Source organism: Myxocyprinus asiaticus, chromosome 11 (assembly GCF_019703515.2).
Source record: "Myxocyprinus asiaticus isolate MX2 ecotype Aquarium Trade chromosome 11, UBuf_Myxa_2, whole genome shotgun sequence".
NCBI lineage: Eukaryota > Metazoa > Chordata > Actinopteri > Cypriniformes > Catostomidae > Myxocyprinus > Myxocyprinus asiaticus.
In genome coordinates this window covers 47,070,001-47,090,113 of record NC_059354.1, presented here as the reverse complement: position 1 = coordinate 47,090,113, position 20,113 = coordinate 47,070,001, and the positions used below count along the sequence as shown (strand labels likewise).

The following is a 20,113-nucleotide window of genomic DNA, read 5'->3' as shown; positions in this document are numbered from 1 at the left end:
AAAAGGCATCAGCTTAGTTGGCTTCCACAGCCGAGCTGGACTCCCATGGAAGTAATCATGTTTGAAACAACTTTAAAATGACTGTCTAAGAGCTCTCGGGTGTACTTAGAGAGGACACAGTCTCTTTATTTGAAACTGATCCATTCCTTCATTGCAGAAATTGCTGTCATGACGACAAATCAGAGATCTCTTGTTTATACAGAGGATTCATTTTGTAATCAATCTACAAATAACACCTGTGATATTGAATATGGGTTCAGCTGTGTTGTCATTTGGAAAGGTTGATTCTCACTGTTGTTCATTATAATGGGCTTGCACGGCATTAAGATGCTGGAAATAGAGCAGCAACACTGATTCATTGTAATCTGACTTTGCACGTAAGTGGTTCTTTGTTTTTGTCTATTTGATGTTTTCCTTCGATCTGTTTAATTTGTGTCTCTGCTACATCCAAAGGCCTGTCTACAAAAAGACGAATCTTAACTTCAAATCACCTAAAATTCTCTCTTTCTCTCTCTTTCTTTCTAGCTAATCCTTACGTCATTGGACTGATTGATAAATTAAAAAGGCGAGGTAAGACAACAGTGAGTACTGAATAAATAAATAAATAAATAAATAAATGAATACATTATTAATCAGTATTTTTGTCCTGGTTTCCAGTAAAAATCTCTAAACATCCTTAAAGCTGATACATTTACTTGAAAAGTAAAATTGCATAAGCTATTAAGATTTATTTTCAGAGTATATAACTTGAATTTGAGCAGTGTGACCAAAGTCAAAGTCTGAGTAATTTAATATCACTAAAATGTTATTTTTTACTGGAAATTCTAAGAGAAAATGGTTTATATATTAAATAGTTATGTCATAATCCCAGTTAGATAAGCCAGTGAGTTAAATATTTATCAAATGAAACACTTATTCTCATTAGATTATTTTCATTTGAAAACTTTAATGGACACAAACTAAAAGATTATTCAAAGCAAATAAATGGCACGAGTGCAAAAACTGTTTGCTATTCTGCAATATTTCAGTTATAAATAAAAAACTCAAAACCCAAAACTAATATAAAACCGACACTCAATTCTAATTAGTTACATTACATTACTACATTTCTACTACACTTTATATACCATATTACCATGCAGGCCTTGGTACAATTATGACAGCTTGTTATCCCATTTATGACCAACCAGGAAACTTTTGTCAAAGCTTTGTTATGAAACTTTGATAGTTTACTTTAGCTTACTCCTTTGCATATTTTACAAAAAGCTTGTATGATTCACCATATGCAATGTTTGCTTATTTGCATTTTGTGGTAGTGGATGTACAGTTCATTTAATTAGACAAAAACTTGCTGCTGTATTTTTGTGGAAGCTCCATCTGTCATTTGTGTGTCATAATTAGAGACAGTTTGTGAGTTTGACACACCAGCCTCAAATTGTTAAGTTGTTCTGCAGCATGTTGTGACATTTCCACACCTTGCAAAAGAAGTCGTACAGTTTAAACTAAATTCAAGAGTTTGACAATTTGTACCACAAGAAGTGGTTGTCTGAAATTCTACTTTGCTTAGTGCCATTTTTTATCATTAGTCTCTCTGACTCATTAGCACGTGTTCTGGCTGTCGATGTTTTTTTCAACTAACATATGTTATATTGATGTGCAATGAACATCAGATGATCTCTGGATCAATGTTCCATAAAATGTTTATTAGCATATTGAATAGTGTGCAATGCTCCTAGTAAGTGACATGACACGAAGTATACTTTCTAAATATGTGCCATAATAGCAACTTAGCACTTGTGTGTTTTTGCATAACAAATGCGAGCAAAACTGTCACACTGCAGCCCTTCACTAGAGCCATTTTTGACTTCTTAATAGAGCGCAACAGTCCCATTAATTATCTCCATATGAGAAATTATTTTTAACAATAATTATAAACCTCTAAATACAGACCTACAGTATGAGCTCAGACATTGTTAGTCAATGGCAGTGGGCAAATGCGACTGAAATGGTCGCACTGTAGAGCACTGCCTCATGTTTTTCCAAACCCAAATGACTTTTTCTTGCGTGGAATACAGAATATGTTTGGCGGAATGTTAACCATGGTCTATTCACTTTCGTTGTGTGGTAAAGAGATGCAGTGAAAGTGATTAGTGACTGAGGCTAACATTCTTGCTAACATCTTCTTTTGTGTTCCACAATATTGGTCATACAGGTTTGGAACAACATGAGAGTGATTCAATTATGACAGAAATTACATTTTTGGGTGAACTATCCCTTTAAATAACATCAAAATATAATATATATATATATATATATATATATATATATATATATATATATATATATATATATATATTAGGACTGGGAAATTTTACATGTTAATTTCCGCGATTAAGAGTTGACTGTTTAACTTCTCAAAGAAAATAGCACAATTAATGCAGTATCCGTTTTTTCCACTTACTGAAACTTCACTAAAGCTTTTTTCCACTTCCTGGGGCTTAAATTGGAGAAAAGAAACTGATTGTGTAGAGCAGTGCACGCTTCTTCATTATACGCAACGCATTTCCCAGCCATAATAAACACTGTAGCGGATTTACTGTACGGATAATGGAGACTTCACCCACAGTCTGGTGAGTCAGGTGTGGAGAGATACAGGAAAAGTGCCATATCACTTCACATCACCCGGAATCGCTCACTGCCGGGACGTGCCCACTGGTGCCTGGTGAGCGAAGCTAAGCAGTGTTTTTAATACAATCAATCTCGCCAGCACGGCACTCGGCTCCCATTGGGATGTATTGAAAACGCCCGCTCAGCTTTGCTAATCACGCGCCAGTGGACACATATGGTCACTGTCATCTGAACCAGTGTCAAAAGCGAAACCACGCGAGAGAGACCCAGCATTTGCGTGATAGAGACAGAATGGTATCCAGAGAAAATAATAGCTCTGAGATTTTAAACTTCGTCAAATTAAACTTCAGCATTCAATATGTTTTAAATCTGAATGTATAGAGTCTAATAATGCATTGGCAATGTACACTTGAGTTTCTCTTGCCAATAAAGTTTGATATGAATTGAATCTGCCCATTTGATCCTATTATTAAAAAAGTCCACTGGAACATGGCAGAAGATTTTGCCCCACATTTAATTACCGCATGTCCACTGATTTTATGGCATATATACATATGCTTAATATCAAAGATTTATACCTGTTAAAATGTGTCTAATTAACTCTATCCAGGGAAAAAAAATTGAACATTTTAATATGAACAAATTAAAAAAATTAAAATAAACGATGACTAACTAGTTTCTTGCAAGTTCTTTGAGAAAAAGTATTAATTAAATATATTTATGATTATATTAATGTATCACGGTTAATCACAGAATTTTTTTATTAATTTACAGCCCTAAAATATATGTATTAAATTTAAGATTTTTCTTTTTAAAAGGCAAGAACGGATTAAAGGATTGTAGATTTAGCCTAAATCTAGCTGTCACTCAGTAGGGGCTTTCTAGTTTGGGAAAAAATATGGGTGTATTATTGTTGATTAAATTATTAATCATCAATTACAGCAGTAAACATTATAATTTTAAGGAAAATTTGAGAAAATGGAACGCAAATATGAATACATGACTTTCCACCATGTAGAAATGTTCCAAATGATTCAGCTTCCTGGGTGCCACAATTATAAAGTATGTTCCATTGTAATATTGGGAAAATCATGCCGGTGATAAAGTAAAATATGGGACACTGCTAAACATTACATTTTGGGTAATTAAAATTAGTTAATACGAAATGTTTTAACATATACCGACTTTTCATGTTATGTTAATCTTATGTTGCATAATAGGATCTAACATACAGTATCTAATAGTTCTCACTACAGATACATAAGTTTTGTGCCTCTAATTCTCATTCGATTAGATGAAATCGTCTTTCCTGCTTCCTCTGAATGTATTCATTGTCTGTTGTGTATTAATTCCACAGCACAGAACTGTTGACCTGTAAATTCGCTGTGAAAACTGCAAGCTAAAACCTGTAAGCGTTTGCCTTACAGAACACTGGCTGGTTCATGACAAGGTGAATGATGAAATGCAATGAAACGAGTTCTCCGATATTCTCTTACAGTGAAAGAATTTTGCCTCCAACTTTATGTGTTCAGACAGATGAGGCCAATCCCCAGTGTCCTTCATGCCGTGTGTAATAATAATACAAATAACGTTGTTATTGCTGATATGCTGGCATGCTTTAGGCACAGTTTTACATCACGCTGCTCTGTTTTGCTGAGCAATTCTCCCTTCTCTGCATGTGCAATCCAATATGTCACCTCCACAGAAGACTGCAGGTGTTTCGGGCCTGATCTCTATAGTCCTCATGTATCCTGCTGTGATGTGGACTAAAATTGTGGTAATAATCTGACACCTGTCTGTCAGTGCAGTCGTGACAATGAATCTCAATGCCTTCGTTAAGATACTTCAATTTAAAGGGATAGTTCACCCATCTGTCTTCATTTATTCACCTGTCATGTTGTTCTGAACCTCCCTTGTTGCCAGACTGAACCCTCAGGCAAACATATGGTCATGTTTGTGTTTGGATGCCCCTGCATACCTGACCTATTTATATCTTCAGCAATTGGTTGGATTTCTTGTTTGGTAGGAATACTGTGACATCTCAGGCAATGTTCTCTGCCTCAGAGATATCTCAGTATTAATTTGGATTGTCTTCATACCTTTAGTCAATTTATTTCTGTCAACCAGACTTTTATTAACAATATAGATCATCATTGACTATGTTTATACATGGAGTTTATACACTGATTACACTGATTCAGACTGATTTTCATCAGTCTGAATCAGTTCAATCCAATTGCAAATGGATGGATGGATGGATGGATGAGTGGGTGGGGAGGTGGGTAGGTAGGTTTACATTAATGTTTATGCATTTGGCAGACGGTTTTATCCATAGGGACTTACAGTGCTTTCAAGGCATACATTTTTTTTTTAAATTATTATTAGTTTTGTGTGTACCCTGGGAATCAAACCCACGATCTTGGCATTGCTAGCGCCATGCTCTACCAGATCGATAGCTTGTTAGATATATAAAAATCTCTATATTTTTCAGCCATTAAAAATCTAGTTGAAATAATGAGGGCATGTTATCCACATTTTTTACTAAATGAACACATGGAAGAATGTTATTTAATCACTTGCATTTATCTGCACCCCTATACAGTGATAGTAGCCTAATAAAAAAGATTATTTACAGACATATATTTTTACCAAAAAATTGTATGCAAAAGTGCCACTTAATGTTTGAACCCAGTTGAACTTTATATACTGTAATACTGGATTATTACTGTGGGACCCAGTCATTTTTATTATTATAATATAATACTGAATTATTATTGTACCTTCACCTGGATCCTTTTTTTTTTTTTTTTTTGGAGAAGTGAAAGTACAGTGTGTATTTGACTGTTTACAATGTTCCTTTTTTCAAATCTGGTGAAATGCTTACATCTCCCTTTTCTGTGATACTGTCTTGTTTTTAGATGTTTGTAGTAACTTGTAGTGGTTACAAATTAAAAAAAAAATATTGTGCAAATGTGTGAACCTGCAGCACATTATTTTCACAATGCACGCAAACCGAGCTGAGAAAACAGTGTATTGTGAACCCCGCGCATGCACTCAGAACAGCGAGCCAACCGTTCACTCTGAAGCACAAAAAGACCATGTCTTATTTTAATTCAATTGCAGCCTTTCGCAGTTAATATTCACATCACCATATGGCGATTCTGGTTGTTTTGATTAGTTCTGCAGTTCAAAAGGATCTTGAAATTACTGTAGTTTAATGATGCGCTCTTTAGGAAACATAGTGGCTAAAAAAAAACACACATTAAAATCATTGTGATATTCACAATATTACTTAATTGTACATCATCATCAAAATCATCAAAATCATTGTGATCGATATATCGGCCTGCTTATTTAAGTGCCTTTAAATATAACAATGAACATCACTCAATCTATGACAACAAAGAGATAGCAAGGATGTGCCAAAACACAACTGTAAAGTCATACTGCTGCTTTAGAAAAAAAAAATGATTGTAAAAATCTGACAAAAAAATAAATTAAAAAAAATGTAAATTAAAAATTAAGTGTGTTAAATGTAATTTAGCAAGTTCAGCAAATGAACACTTTTTCCAAAGCAACTTCCCACTGTATGGAATAATGCAACATTAATGTACATTTTATGAGCTTATTTGGCTTCGCTGCTTTGCAGCAATTCATCAAAACTTTTCATTTGGCTTAATGTAGCTGCACTCATTTAATCGTTTGATTGATTTGATTTCTGCCCTTGTGCTGCAGTTTTAGCAAAGCTCAATTTAGCTCAACCCCCTAAAGCTGGAAATATGTAAATTATGCGAGTGCTAATGTTAGTGTGTCAATCAGACTATTGGGAAAAAAGCAAAAATGGTTGTGTTTTGTCTTAGGTAAGATTGCTGATGCCGTTTTATTTTTATTCTATGTTGTTGACATAGTGTTGGGCTCGTTAGCATTCAGAGGGCACATGGCTATGAGATGCTCCTCCAGGCTGCAGGAATAAATGGAAAACTATGAGTTACTTTCAAATGCTGAAACGTGATGGGATACAAGGGCACTGCAGTATCGATTTGTTGTTAGTAGTATTTCATATGTACATATGTTTTTATGCCACTTCTAGGAATTCATTCCCTTGCTTTTTACTGGTAAATTCATCATGAAAGTTTTGTACTATGTGAAGTAGAGTTTTGTTTTAAGATGCATACGTTTAACATTAAATCCATTTAAGTTTAAATGCATTAGTGTAAGCTGAAATGTACATTTTAACATACTCTATGATGCTAATTTTGACTTGCATTAAAATGTTAACTTAATTATAGTTGTCTCTGCATATTAATCTGGGATAGGAGAAAGTACTGTTTGTATAATACCAACTATTGGAGCCATTTAAGTTTAAAATGCATTAGTGCAAGTTCAAATGTTAATTTAACTGTTGGGTTATTCATTATGAATTATAGACATAATATGGTTTTGATTATGAATTATGGGCATGAGTTATAGTGTAGACATGGTGTGGCTTTGTTTGACTTGTTACGTGTGACAAATTTGTGTATTTATGGGTCTTATTTTACGGATGACTTTGATATGGAAAGATATGCAGTGTTTTGGAGGCACATCTGCTGTCAAACCATCTAGCAAAATGCTGGATGATTTCTTGCTTGTAATGCTTTCATAGATCAAACTGTTATCATCACATTAGTATGTAATTCAAACAGTTCAACAAATGTTTGCTCACTGCAGTAATGTTTTCCTGCACTTTTACCTACCTTCCTTGTTATGCATTCTCTGTTAAGCCTGACATCTGCTGCACTTCACCAATGAAAAGGGCTCATGTCATCAGGAATTTTACAGCACGTCGAGTGACATTTATGACTGTGAGATGAACTGTGGTCTCCTCCTGGTTCATGCAGGTTGTGTTCTGTCAGCGCTCTCGGAGAAGTAATGCCGGCTATTACCAATAATGACTAGCAGCTAAAGGGCTGGTGACAGGCTTCACTCCTACACAGTTCTTTCATTTTCATTTCAAGTCTTTGTCTGGGTTTCCAGATTACATTGCAAGTATTACTCTTAATATTGTCCTAACTTACATCGTGCAATATTTTAACAGTGGAGCAGCACCCAAACCAGCACATAGACTAAATTGCAAAAATAATGTTTTCAAATGGGTTTCTTGAACAATCCTCCTGTCTTCAATCAATTGAACAACTATATAGTCCTGCCTACACTGAAAAAAAATCCTGTTGTTTAAAAAAAAAATAAAAAAAAAAAAAAAGAAACTGGCAGCTGTGGTTGCCAGAATAATTATGTTAAAAATACAGTAAAAATGTAAACAACTTTACAGAACAACCTGCAAATTTTACAGTTTAAAACTGTGGTAATTTACATGACCACGATGGCACTGTAAAAAAACAAAAAACTGGTAAATTTACAGTAATAAACTTGATATTAACCTTCTGAAACTGTAAAAATCTGCTTTTTACATTATAAGCTATTGTAAATCACCATAAAAATTACAGAAGAGCACATGATGACATGAAGTTCACCAATAGTGGCTCTTCCAGGAGCAATGACCAATAAACACCATCAGGGAAACACATGTGAAAGTTAAATAATGCAGTAAACATTAACTAAACTACATTAAATATAAAACAGAACACCCAAATGTACGTAACTGATATTAAAAATAAGAAGAAACATAACTATTCCCATAAAATATAATTAAATATGATGGGTCATGCAGGGAATTGTGGGAACACCCAATTATTGTTTTTTACTGTTCTGCCTTTATCTACCTCAGTATACATCTGTGCAAAAAGAAAGTGTTTATCTAAGATGTCTACCAGTAATCATTCAATTACATATTATCGTTTGAAAACACAAAGTCTGGCTTCACGCGGCGAGGTTTTATCAAGGCCAGCTTTAGTTAGAGATCTGCTGGGAAAGGGACATTCTCAAGAGAGGAGACTGCATCCTTTACCAAGACCTTCATGCATCATTAAATGGCAGCCGGGCTAAACGCAGCCTTTCAAATGGAAAGGAGATGATGATAGAGCAAGCCAAATGGGAAAACAGCATGTGTATGTGTTTGTTTGTCTCTCTGCTCTGGTTTTATTCATTATTTAATGCTTTTTTACTGTATACTTCTCTTAATATATGTTTTTCTGGCCTTTAGCTGTGGACTGTAGCTTAAAACATAATATTTTAAGGGGCCGTTCACACAGGACCTGTTATTGCTTTCTGTTTGCACTACTTATTAATTGTTAGTCTACAGTATATCTCCATCATATATGTCTTAATACATTGGATTAAGTGGAATGAAACTCATATTCATATTAGTTTTCTTTTACACCACAATAAAGTTAACACAGAGCTGATTTTTAAATATGCTACTTTTTTAGTTTGTACAGATATTGGCATGCCACTTATGGCATGGTATGGACTAACAGTTTATTAAGAAATATAACAGGTGTCAAAATGTTTCAAACAAAATAGGTTTTCTTGAGAGTATGGTTTTAATCCATAATCTATTCATAACTCTTCATCCTGTTGGTCTTTTCTAATATTTCTTTAACTAACAAAAGTCAGTTCCTTCATGACATCATCCTCCAGTAAGTAACATATGTTTTGGTGGGAAAGCAACAGCACAAACTTCAAGTATTAGCAATGGATTTGATGAATTCGGCGATGCTTGCATGTGTGACCACCCCTTTAGTTTGTTTGTAACTCTAAAACATTCCATACTGTTTTATAAAATTGCTGAAATTGGTATGCTAATATCAAAACATGGTTAAAAAAATATTAAAACTAATTTCTAGTTGAAACCTTCTTGTAAACTATCTTTCAATCCCTCACTTAAAGGTGCACTCGGTCATTTTTCCCCAATAAAAAGATTTACTCCTAAAGAAATTAATTGTAATTTTGAAACATACAGTATGTACAAAATCATGACCACTCACATGAGATGAGGATTCTAGTCATATCAGTAACCTTATAAAAGCTGTTTTATTCTACATGGGGCAGGGGTGCCCTCATGGGGGCTGCCATTTTAGAATCACATGACCAGCTGAATACTACTCGCTTAATCTCAGTAACCGTCTTGATATTGGACACTTTCACTCGTTAAATAAATTAATCATGGCTGATTGTGAATAGTGAATGTCTACAATGGCATCTGTAACTGAAAATTATTGATTTTGAATCATGCTGCATCCACACCACTAGGTGTCACTGTAAGTCCAAGATGACACAAGCAAAAAGTTACTGAGTGCACCTTTAACAATGACTAACTTTAGCTCTCTATATCCATCTTGTTGGGTTCCACTCTGTTCATTTTCTTGCCATTGAGTAAATAATCATGCTATAATTGAAATTTAAGTGCCTGAGCTTGACCAACACATATTTCTGAAAGTCTGGTAATCAATTACTACCAAAGCATTCATTCATTTTTCAAGTTCAAAAGATTGTTATCTTTGTAAACAAAGTTCAGAAGATACCATTTAATTCCGTTGTTCTCTGTCTAGCTGTTTTAACACAACTCGTCCTTTTTGAACAGCCCCTAAATGATTATTTACATTTAACCATTTTTTTTATTTTTATTTATTTTTTATGAAAGATGATACTCTTTTTACTGTATGTCAATTTGATGGTTTCTATAGAAATGCAGATTTGTGAAAGTGAAAGTGTCATCTGTTAAAGTGTAAATGTCTTTATTGGTTAGCCGTTTGAGCATGCTGCATTCAGATCAGTATAGGACTATAAATCACAGCCTGTCCTCTCTGACGTATAGACCACAGTATAATTGCTCTCTTTACTGAATAGACTGCAGAAAGCTGAACCTAGCGGCAAGAAGAAATGGATGCCGCCGCTTTGATGAATAGGTGTCTTCACATTGTTCTCCTACTAAGGATTTGCCCCCCGTCGTATCATAAATCACCATATACCAAAGTATCTTCTGGTTGTTTTGTGTAATTATTTCCGTGGTTTGTAATGTTCCCCAGAGTTTCGAAAAATGACTTGTATTTCCCTTTCATGAATATACATGGCTTTGCGAGATGATTTGCAATGCATGCCAAATGGGAACGGGGTGACTGCTTTTGGCAATGCTAGTGAAATTTGAAAGAGTTCAAGCCTAGCTCGAAACCCGTCTGTAATAACTGAAGTAAAGGATGTGCTCAAGATCTCCTCAGGAATTTACTGGTGCCACAGTGCCGCTCAGATCTCATTATAACTGATACGATTCAAGGTATGGCTCAGTGCATTTCTCTGTGACTGTGCCTTTTCTGCTGAAATGTGACGACTTATATTTTGTAATGCTGAAATTTTCATGTAAATAACTCTTACATCATAACTTAAGTTCCTTGTGACAGCCACTGTACAGGCTGGTTGATTCCGGCAGGATGTGTTCCAAACCCTAGTGAGCTGCCTTGTTGTTTACTGCACACTTACTTTCTGAAGCAGCATGCTTTAATTAAATGTAACTATTTTTATTAACATTTTCAGTATTGAATTAATTTCAGGTACTTAAGTATATATTGCAATTGCTATAATATTGTTATGAGTATATAATAATGGATTTTTTTCCGCTGCTCTTATTGGAATTAATAATGGGATTGTCTTCTCCGTGAAGGATTAATGCGAATCTGCGTGAATTTGGCCTAAATAGGTATCTTAGAAGGTATCTATCCTGCCTTTTGGAACAGACTTCGTGTTAATAGTAGTAGTAGTAGTAATGCGGCTTAAGTAGGCAGCTCACAGAGCCAGTGAAACAGAGTTCAGTTCTGACCCCGTGACCCACAGACTCACCGGCCTTGACCACCCTCTCCATGTCCAACTGAGTCCAGATTAATAACAACCCTCTCCTAAATTAAAACAACACCCACATTCAACCAGCAAAAACAAATCTCAGTTTTTATTATACATTCCTTCTGCTAGAGTTGGATACAGCAGGAGCCAGCAGGATACTGTGGCATGGATATTGTTACCCTAGTCTTGCAAAGCATAAAATCTGGTCGAGTTTGCATCTTATTATGGCCAAGAACTGCCCACATAAAACAATGTGAAAAGTGACCAATCACAGTTTGTTTTGTTTCTATTTGCTGTTCAGAGGTGGGTTTAACTGAAATAGTTTATAGTTTATCTGAAATAGACTGACGTGGTGAAAAATCATTCAAACAATTGCACAGTAGTCGGTCTATGAACACTTGTAAATGCAATCTGTGGAAAATATGTAGACTGTTATTGTAATTTCTGTCCATCTAAAAGTAATTCACATACATAACAGTTCTGCTCGTGGATTTCTAGTTTACTTGTCATAAAGTGCCTTAAACAAAAGCTTTCAGCGATTTAATGCCACGTATCTGGCAAACTTTATCAAATCCAGTGAGTTGTTCCTCAAAAGTGTTCATTGTATTAGCAGGTACCATGTAAACACAACTTTGTTTCCAGGCATAACAGAGCGAAAAAGTGCCTGCCTACTTTTTCAGCCGTCTTGGTTCCAGAAGTATTTTTCCCAATTATTTTTTTTCCATAGGGAGTTCAAATCCTTCTTAAAAAAGTTCTAAGCCATGAACCAAACCAACCAGCTCTGAGGTGAATGGCAACATTACAAACTTACATTTGCATCTAAAAAGTATTTGAAAATTGGACAAAAAGGCAAAGGTGCAGCCTTCATACTTTATAAGGGAATCAGCTACAATCCCATAAAGCCTTGTGAATGACGTAACCGAGATAAAAACTATTAAAACATATATAATGCTACTGATTTAAAATTAATTATAAGTATAGAAGCAATGCATTTTAAGTTTATTGCAAAATATTCACAAATATACAAGTAGTTTGAAATTGTTGGGAGACGAACTTGATTGCATCATTTACAGTGCGTCATGGATGTGGGTGCTCGCTCGAGCTGTTTTCACACGCTTTGACGCAATTCTCTGTTTGGTGGATCTTTCTCTTCAGGATTCACAGGTAGTGTAGTTCTTCACCAGGAATTTTGTTATTATATACAGTTTTTTTAAATGGTCTGCCTTCTAAGGCCAACGTTAATCGAGTGTTAATCGAGAATTTTTATTCCACCCCTGAGTTGAGTTATTTGAGTAGCAGATGTTTGAGAGAATCATTTTACTATCACTTAAGTGAAAATGTCAATTGCTGTGTGTTCAGCAGATGCGCTTATACTGTGTACGTGTGTGTGTGTGTGTGTGTGTGTGTGACAAATAGACTCTAAGTAGAGTGTGGGATTGAGTTCATCGCTCTGGCAGTCATCCCACGGTTCTGTTGCCATGGTGCTCTCCTGTCACTCACACAAATGAGTGCACCTGTTGAATCAATTAGCATTACATATAACCGTTTTTTTCTATACTCTCTTTTTACCATCATTGTTAGGTTTTACTAAGGAGAGATTCAGTAAGACTAGAAAAGTATTGAGAATTGTGGCTCTACTCCAAAACCTATTTTGGGGGTTATTTTGCTATTTTGTACCTCAATCAATTAATATACAAATTCATCAGCTCATGAAACAAAAGCTGTATGAGTGCAATATGAGTGTTTTTATCAATTGTCTAAAGAAAGAATAAATTAGCAGAGAACGGCATTCATTTACAAGAAGAGCAAAGGATATAGTCACCTGTTTTATCATTATGCATTAGAAATTAACTGTGCAAAACAAAAGCAGTATAGAGAAACAGAATGTGATAAATATGAATTGGAAACCAGTTTGCTGAATATATCAGTAGTTTTTACATACCATTCCCCATCTGGATTTATTGACAGCGACTTTAAACCTGCCAGAGTTTGAAATTAAATCAATCAAAACAGCTTTACATTTCTTTACAGCAAATCAATAGGATGCAGAGGATTAAGTCATCATAGTACACTGTATGAAAGGTTGATTGGTCCTTTCTGACTACAGAGGCTGTTTCATTGGCATACCTTTTATTTATAACACACTAATTGGTTCATTGCCTGGATATCTTATGATTCATGTTAATATATAATCACATTTGAATCACTGCTTAGGACAATAGGCTGATGTGTTTCAGTGCCTAAAATAAGGATTTCAAATGAAGTCAGCTACAGTCTAGCTACTCCTTTTGAAAAAGGAGTTAGCTACACTTCAACCTACTAACAACAAGTAGCAATTAAAGCTTTAAAAGGGGGAAATTTATTTTAAATGCATAGCCATTAGGTTGTAGATATTTTCTGCAAAACAGAAGTGTTTATCTGGCGCAAAACAACGAGGATCTCAATTATAGTGACAGCATTAAACATGAACATACATACAATGTGTCCATTAAAACTAGAAACACCATCATTTATATAACCGTGTTAAAAACAGTGATCAACAGCAGCAGTTAACTAAATATTTACCAAAAAAAAAAAAAAAAAAGGATATAAAATGCAGTGCAGAGACTACAGAGAATTTGTTACTCGTCGTGTTTTGTCTGAATGAACTGATTCATTAAACTGAATTGGACTTCACAAAGCTTCATATGAGAGATATGTAGGTTTTATTTTGAACCTGTTCAAATAAAAACATTATAATGTGTTTTGTTCCACGTATTTGCTTTGAATGTTTTTCTGTTCTGAATATGAGTCCATACATCACTTACCTAAATCAGGTAGAGGCTATCTGTAGCTGTTCCTTGTTTTAACAGCAGCATTTGGACTTTTGATGTCTTTATCTTTTCTTACAGGCACTATTTTCTCCAGGATTGCTTAATAAACATGCTTTGATTGTGAAATTATCTCCATTCAATCCAGTCTGTGTGTGTGTGTGTGTGTGTGTGTGTGTGTGTGTGTGTGTGTGTGTGTGTGTGTGCGTGCATGGGCAGGTTTAAGTGGTTTACGAGGACTTTTTTTTAGGTTACAAACTGGTAATTACAAGGGTATTATGCTATAAATGTGGTTTATGAGGACATTTCTCGTGTCCCCATAATTCAGATTGCTTAAAAAACATACTAAACAATGTTTTATTGAAAATGTAAAAATGCAGAACGTTTTTTGTGAGGGTTAGGTTTAGGGGTAGGGTTAGGGGATAGAATCTATAGTTCGTACAGTATAAAAATCATTATGTCTATGGAGAGTCCTCATAATGATACCTGCACCAACATGTGTGTGTCTGTGTGCGTGCGTGTGCATGTGTGTGTGTGTGGTTCTGACAGCTCATCTTGTAGACTGGCACACAAATGATGTTATCTAGGAACAAACCTGAAGGTTTCATTTAAGGTTAATTTATTGGCGTTGTATCCATTAGACTGGATATGAACACGGGCTAACACAAATTGTATCTCTATATTTTCAATATAGATAGCAAGTGTGTCTTTGTGTGTGTGTGCACCAAAGTAATGTCATCCGCTTGCTGGCTCTTCATATAAAAAGATTTTCCCATCACACCTTTGAGGAAAGTGAGAGATTTTAGTGTGATTCTAAAGTAATTTCACATATTGACATTTACTTCCACCTGTGCTGCACTAAATGTGCTGGTTTCATCTCTATATGGCAGATGGTGCAATCCTGGCAAACTACCGTGGAGTTTAATGGCAGAATTCATATTATCATATGGTCATTAAAACAGTGTGGTGGCTTTGCAGTTTGTTTTTCTTTTTGTGAGATATTCCATAATTTTTAATCTATAATCTGCACAATTTATTTCTCTCATACCTGAAAGTGACTAACCGCACAGATTATATATAGTTGTATAGATCTTAATGTCATCTTCATTTAAGAGAAGACGGTTTGTCTACAATTTTCCTGATTGAACGGCTCTACACAAGCAACTGTGTTCCTTAGTTTAAAATCTGGGTAATTCTTTATGGTACATCTTTAATTAATAAAATCATTTTAAATTAACACACATTATAATAATGCTTAACAGATCTTTATCTAACAGACTTTCACAGAAATCTGAATATTGGTGAATATATACACTACCGGACAAAAGTTTTGAAACACTTGACTGAAATGTTTCTCATGATCTTAAAAATCTTTTGATCTGAAGGCGTATGCTTAAATGTTTGTAGACAAAAATATAATTGTGCCACCATATTAATTTATTTCATTATAAAAACTTAAATTTTATAATTAAAAAAAAAAAAAAGTTTTGAAATTGATGACTTGGACCAAATAATAAAGAAAAGCAGCCAATAAGTGCCCAACATAGATGGGAACTCCTTCAATACTGTTTAAAAAGCATCCCAGGGTGATACCTCAAGAAGTTGGTTGAGAAAATGTCAAGAGTGCATGTCTGCAAATTCTAGGCAAAGGGTGACTACTTTGAAGATGCTAAAATATAACACAGTTTTGATTTATTTTGGATTTTGTTTAGTCACAACATAATTCCCATAGTTCCATTTATGTTATTCCATAGTTTTAAAGACTTTACTATTATTCTAAAATGTGAAATAAAAATTATAATAAAGAATGAGTGTTTCAAAACTTTTGACCGGTAGGTGCACTATGGGCACGAAAACAGTGAATTCTATATGTAAAAGGCGTTTGAAAAGTACCAAATATAAAGTATGAAGGCCTGGTCAGTTTTAATGTGAACTTCAAATGACAAAAAGATCAAAAGTTGAAATGTGTTCATTTTCATAAAAATCAAGCCATTGCACACAAAAGTACCCAAAGTTGAAGCAACACCCATATATGAATCACATTTTAATAAGATTTCTAAATATTAATTATAAAACAGATCGTTCTTATCCTGGATGCTGATTGGTTAATGCAGCGTTCCAGCCATGCTATCATCCACAACACAATAATTGTGATGCGGAAAACGGCTGTTTACCACATCACCAATATTGCCTGTGCAAAAGTCACTGACATGATGCTAGGGCTTTATGGCTGGTTGCCATGGCATTCTGCATATTTTTAATGTATGGCTATGCAGTCGCTTTGCGATATGAGATATCATTCATGTCTTTAGCACAAACGATGCAGGACATGTATCATTTCACATCCTGCTAAGAATGAGCAAAAAGTAATAGTTTTGCTAGCCTTAACAAGCACTGCTAAAAAAGCCATTATTGTTTATTATTTATTATAAAATTTTCTAGCCTTAAGGCAAAATGTTATATCTCTTAACTGTGTAGTATTGTTATGATGTGTATTATTCCCAAAAAGCAATGCATGCTGTTTGTTGATTGCATCATTTTGTTGATACAGTACACACATTTATCAGATGTGCAAATATCACACACTGACTTGCCAAAATCCCTCCTGAAAAACCCTTAATAGTGGCATACAAAGGCGGCACAGATGCTTCATCACTGCCAACACTGTTTAAAGTGGACCAGCTGAATGACAACGGGCATATGTAACTTTTCTATCAAGTCTCCTTTATGAGCTGTCATTCCACCTTCTCATCATCAGGCTTCAGAGCCGAGTTTAGGCAAGTTAACTAAACCAAAGCACTGCTGAGCTGATTGGGGCAGACAGCATTTAAGACATGTTTAATGTAACAAAACCAGAGAAAACAGATGAGGAAAAACAGGACTGATATAATCAAAGCTCAAAGCCACAGAGTTTCAGGACCTTGGATAGACAACACAGTGCACAATGCATTCTGTTCCCTATCTGTCACTCACTCGACATTGTGTCGATGTAGTGACACTAGGGGTCAGTCTTGGGAGCCCCAAACACCTCTCCTTTTTTTTAAAAAGGCCAATGGGAATTGGCGAGTGGAATTTTCATGCCACTCCCATACGGGTATAAAAGGAGCTGGTATGCAACCACTCATTCACAATTTTCTCTTCGGAGCCGAGCAGTTGTATTCAGTGTACTGAATTCAATTCCCTCCAAGGACGCACCTCAAAACTGCTGGATTTACAGGGCATTTCAATCCCCTTCTCCCCCTCTGCACCCGTGGAGTGCAGAGAACGCCCCTGGGCGCTTCGGCAGAGTGAAAAAAGAGAGTGTATTCTAAAAGAGTATATTTTCATACACAAAAAGAGCAGCACACACGGAACGTCTTTTTAAAGATGCCTTTCCATTTGTGTGTTATTCCTGGTTGCGGTCGTTATCTCTCCACTTTTGACGGCCACGATCGCTGTCTTACGTGTTTGGGCGCTGCCCACATGGAGACATCGTTCGTGGATGGGTCATGTCCTCATTGCGAGAACATGACCATGGCAATGTTGCGGTCGCGGCTTGCTTTCGTAAGAAAGAAAGCCACCCCAGCGGCTCCCCGCACCAGTCCTTCTACCTGCGGGTTTGAGGCCATGTCGGTTAGCACTGGGGGCGATTTGGGGACATCAATGGGACCACCTCCGCCGGGTATCCCCCCACGGACCTCCCATTCCCCAGCACACTCGCTTGCTCCAGTCGGGCGAGGCCGCCGGCTCGTCTCAGGGCGAGTTCGACCTCTTGTTCGGAGACCGGGAAGATGATGAGTAATCGAGCAAAGCATCGGAGAGCGGGACACAGAGGCTTCGTCTGGGCTTCCTCCTTCGGGAATGGTTGCCCAGTCTCAGGCTGACGTGGAAATGACGGACATGCTTTCCCGGGCGGCCAAGAGCGTCGGGCTAGAGTGGAACCCTCCACTCTCCCCTGAACCCTCGCGGCTCGACGATTGGTTCCTGGGCTCGGGGCGCCGCCCACGGCCATGCCCCGCCCCGGTTCCTTTCTTTCCGGAAGTGAATGAGGAGCTGACAATATCATGGGAAGCACCTTTTACTGCCCGGTCCCAGTCTTTCAGCTCCCCTGATCTCACTACCCTCGATGGTGGAGCAGCCAGGGGTATTCGGTGATCCCCCAGGTGGATAAGGCGCTCGCGGTGCACTTGTGTCCGCAAAGTGCCGCCACTTGGCGCGGGCTCCAGAAGCTCCCATCCAGGGCCTGTAGGTTTCCGTCGTCCCTAACGACTAGGGCCTATGGTGCCACTGGACAAGCCACCTCCGTCCTGCACGCCATTGCTCTCCTGCAAGTACACCAAGCCAAGGTGCTAAAAGAGCTGCACGAGGGTAGTTCTGACCCAAGATTGATGCAGGAACTGCACTCGCAGACTGGCCTCACTTTCAGGGCGACGAAGGTCATGGCGCGATCTCTCGGGCAGGTGATGTTCACCCTGGTGGTCCAGGAGCGCCACCTTTGGCTCAACTTGGTTGAGATGTGAGAGGCTGACAAGGCACGGTTCCTTGACCCCCCCATCTCCCAGGTTGGCCTGTTCGGCGACACCGTCGAGGACTTTGCCCAGCATTTCTCAGCGGTGAAGAAGCAGTCGGAGGCCATACAACACATCCTGTGTGGTTCAAGACCCCACACCCAGTCTGCTCATAGCCAAGGGCGTCCTCCTGAAGCAACAACACCGGCTCCGCTGCAGCCAATGCAGGAAGCAGACGCCACCCATCTCACGGCCGGCCGCTAAGAACCCGAGGAAGGCTTCGAAGTGCCCCTGAGACGGGTGACCCAGGGGCGAGGAGACCTGCTTCTCTGGAGCTGGTGAACTGACCACTTCATCCCCTGGTGGAGGGCCGGGAGGAGAATCCTTTGTCTCATTTTTTGCCGCATACCCAAGAGGCTGCGGTACCCAAAAGTTAGACAAAAGAGTTTTCTCGTTTCCTGGGTCACATGTCCGGTGCGCACGGCCGTCGTCATGACCAACATCCACCGTCCCATTTTTGCAGGCATGGCACTCCAGCAGTGGACCCCCCACCCCTGTGCACCCAGCTGTGGCACAAATACGCCCACACGGGATTGGTTCCGGTGGACTATGGGGATGAGATTCGGTGATGAACTGTCTAAAGGTGTTCAGATGGAGGACAGCGGTTACACTGACATTTTTTCAGAGGCTCCTGGGGCATATGCCATCCTCAGCGGCGGCCAAACCGCTTGGGTTGATGCATATGAGACCACTTCAGACTCGAGTCCCGAGATGGGCATGGCGCCACAGGACACATCGCATGGCCATCACCTCTTCAGTCCTTGGACCGACCTTGCTTTTCTATGGGCAGGGGTTCCCCTAGAGCAGATCTCCATGTGTGTCGTGGTTACAACAGATGCCTCCAAGATGGGCTGGGGCGCCGTATGCAATGGGCACACAGCCGCTGGCTCCTGGACTGGCCCGCGGCTGGGTTGGCACATCAACTGCCTAGAGTTGTTGGCAGTACTGCTCGCCCTGCGGAGGTTCCAGCTGTTGATCCAGGGCAAGCACGTGTTGGTCCGTACAGACAACACAGCGACGGAAGCGTACATAAATGTCAAGGTGGTCTATGCTCCTGTTGCATGTCACAACTTGCCTGCTGTCTCCTCCTCTGGAGTCAGCAGCACCTCAAGTCGCTACAAGCCACTCACATCCCGGGTGACCTCAACACTGCAGTGGATGCGCTGTCACAACAGGTTACACTCAGGGGAGAGTGGAGACTCCACCTCCAGGTGGTCCAGCTGATTTGGAGTTGATTCGGTTGAGCACAGGTAGACCTGTTTGCTTATTGGGAATCCTCCCACTGCCCACTTTGGTATGACCGAGGCACCCATCGGTATAGATGCACTGACACACAGCTGGCCCCCTGGACTACAC

The 20,113-nt window shown here is 38.1% G+C and overlaps 1 protein-coding gene across 1 annotated transcript in view; it reads left to right on the top strand.

The window, feature by feature from the left end:
• The first annotated feature begins 524 nt into the window (after window positions 1-524).
• Window positions 525-20,113, top strand: part of LOC127448422 (beta-1,3-galactosyltransferase 1) — a 28,586-nt gene continuing 8,997 nt past the window's right edge. Inside the window, exon 1 of the mRNA XM_051710927.1 lies at window positions 525-570. The gene's annotated coding sequence lies outside the window, so the exon portion shown is untranslated. The remainder of the gene's footprint in view (window positions 571-20,113) is intronic.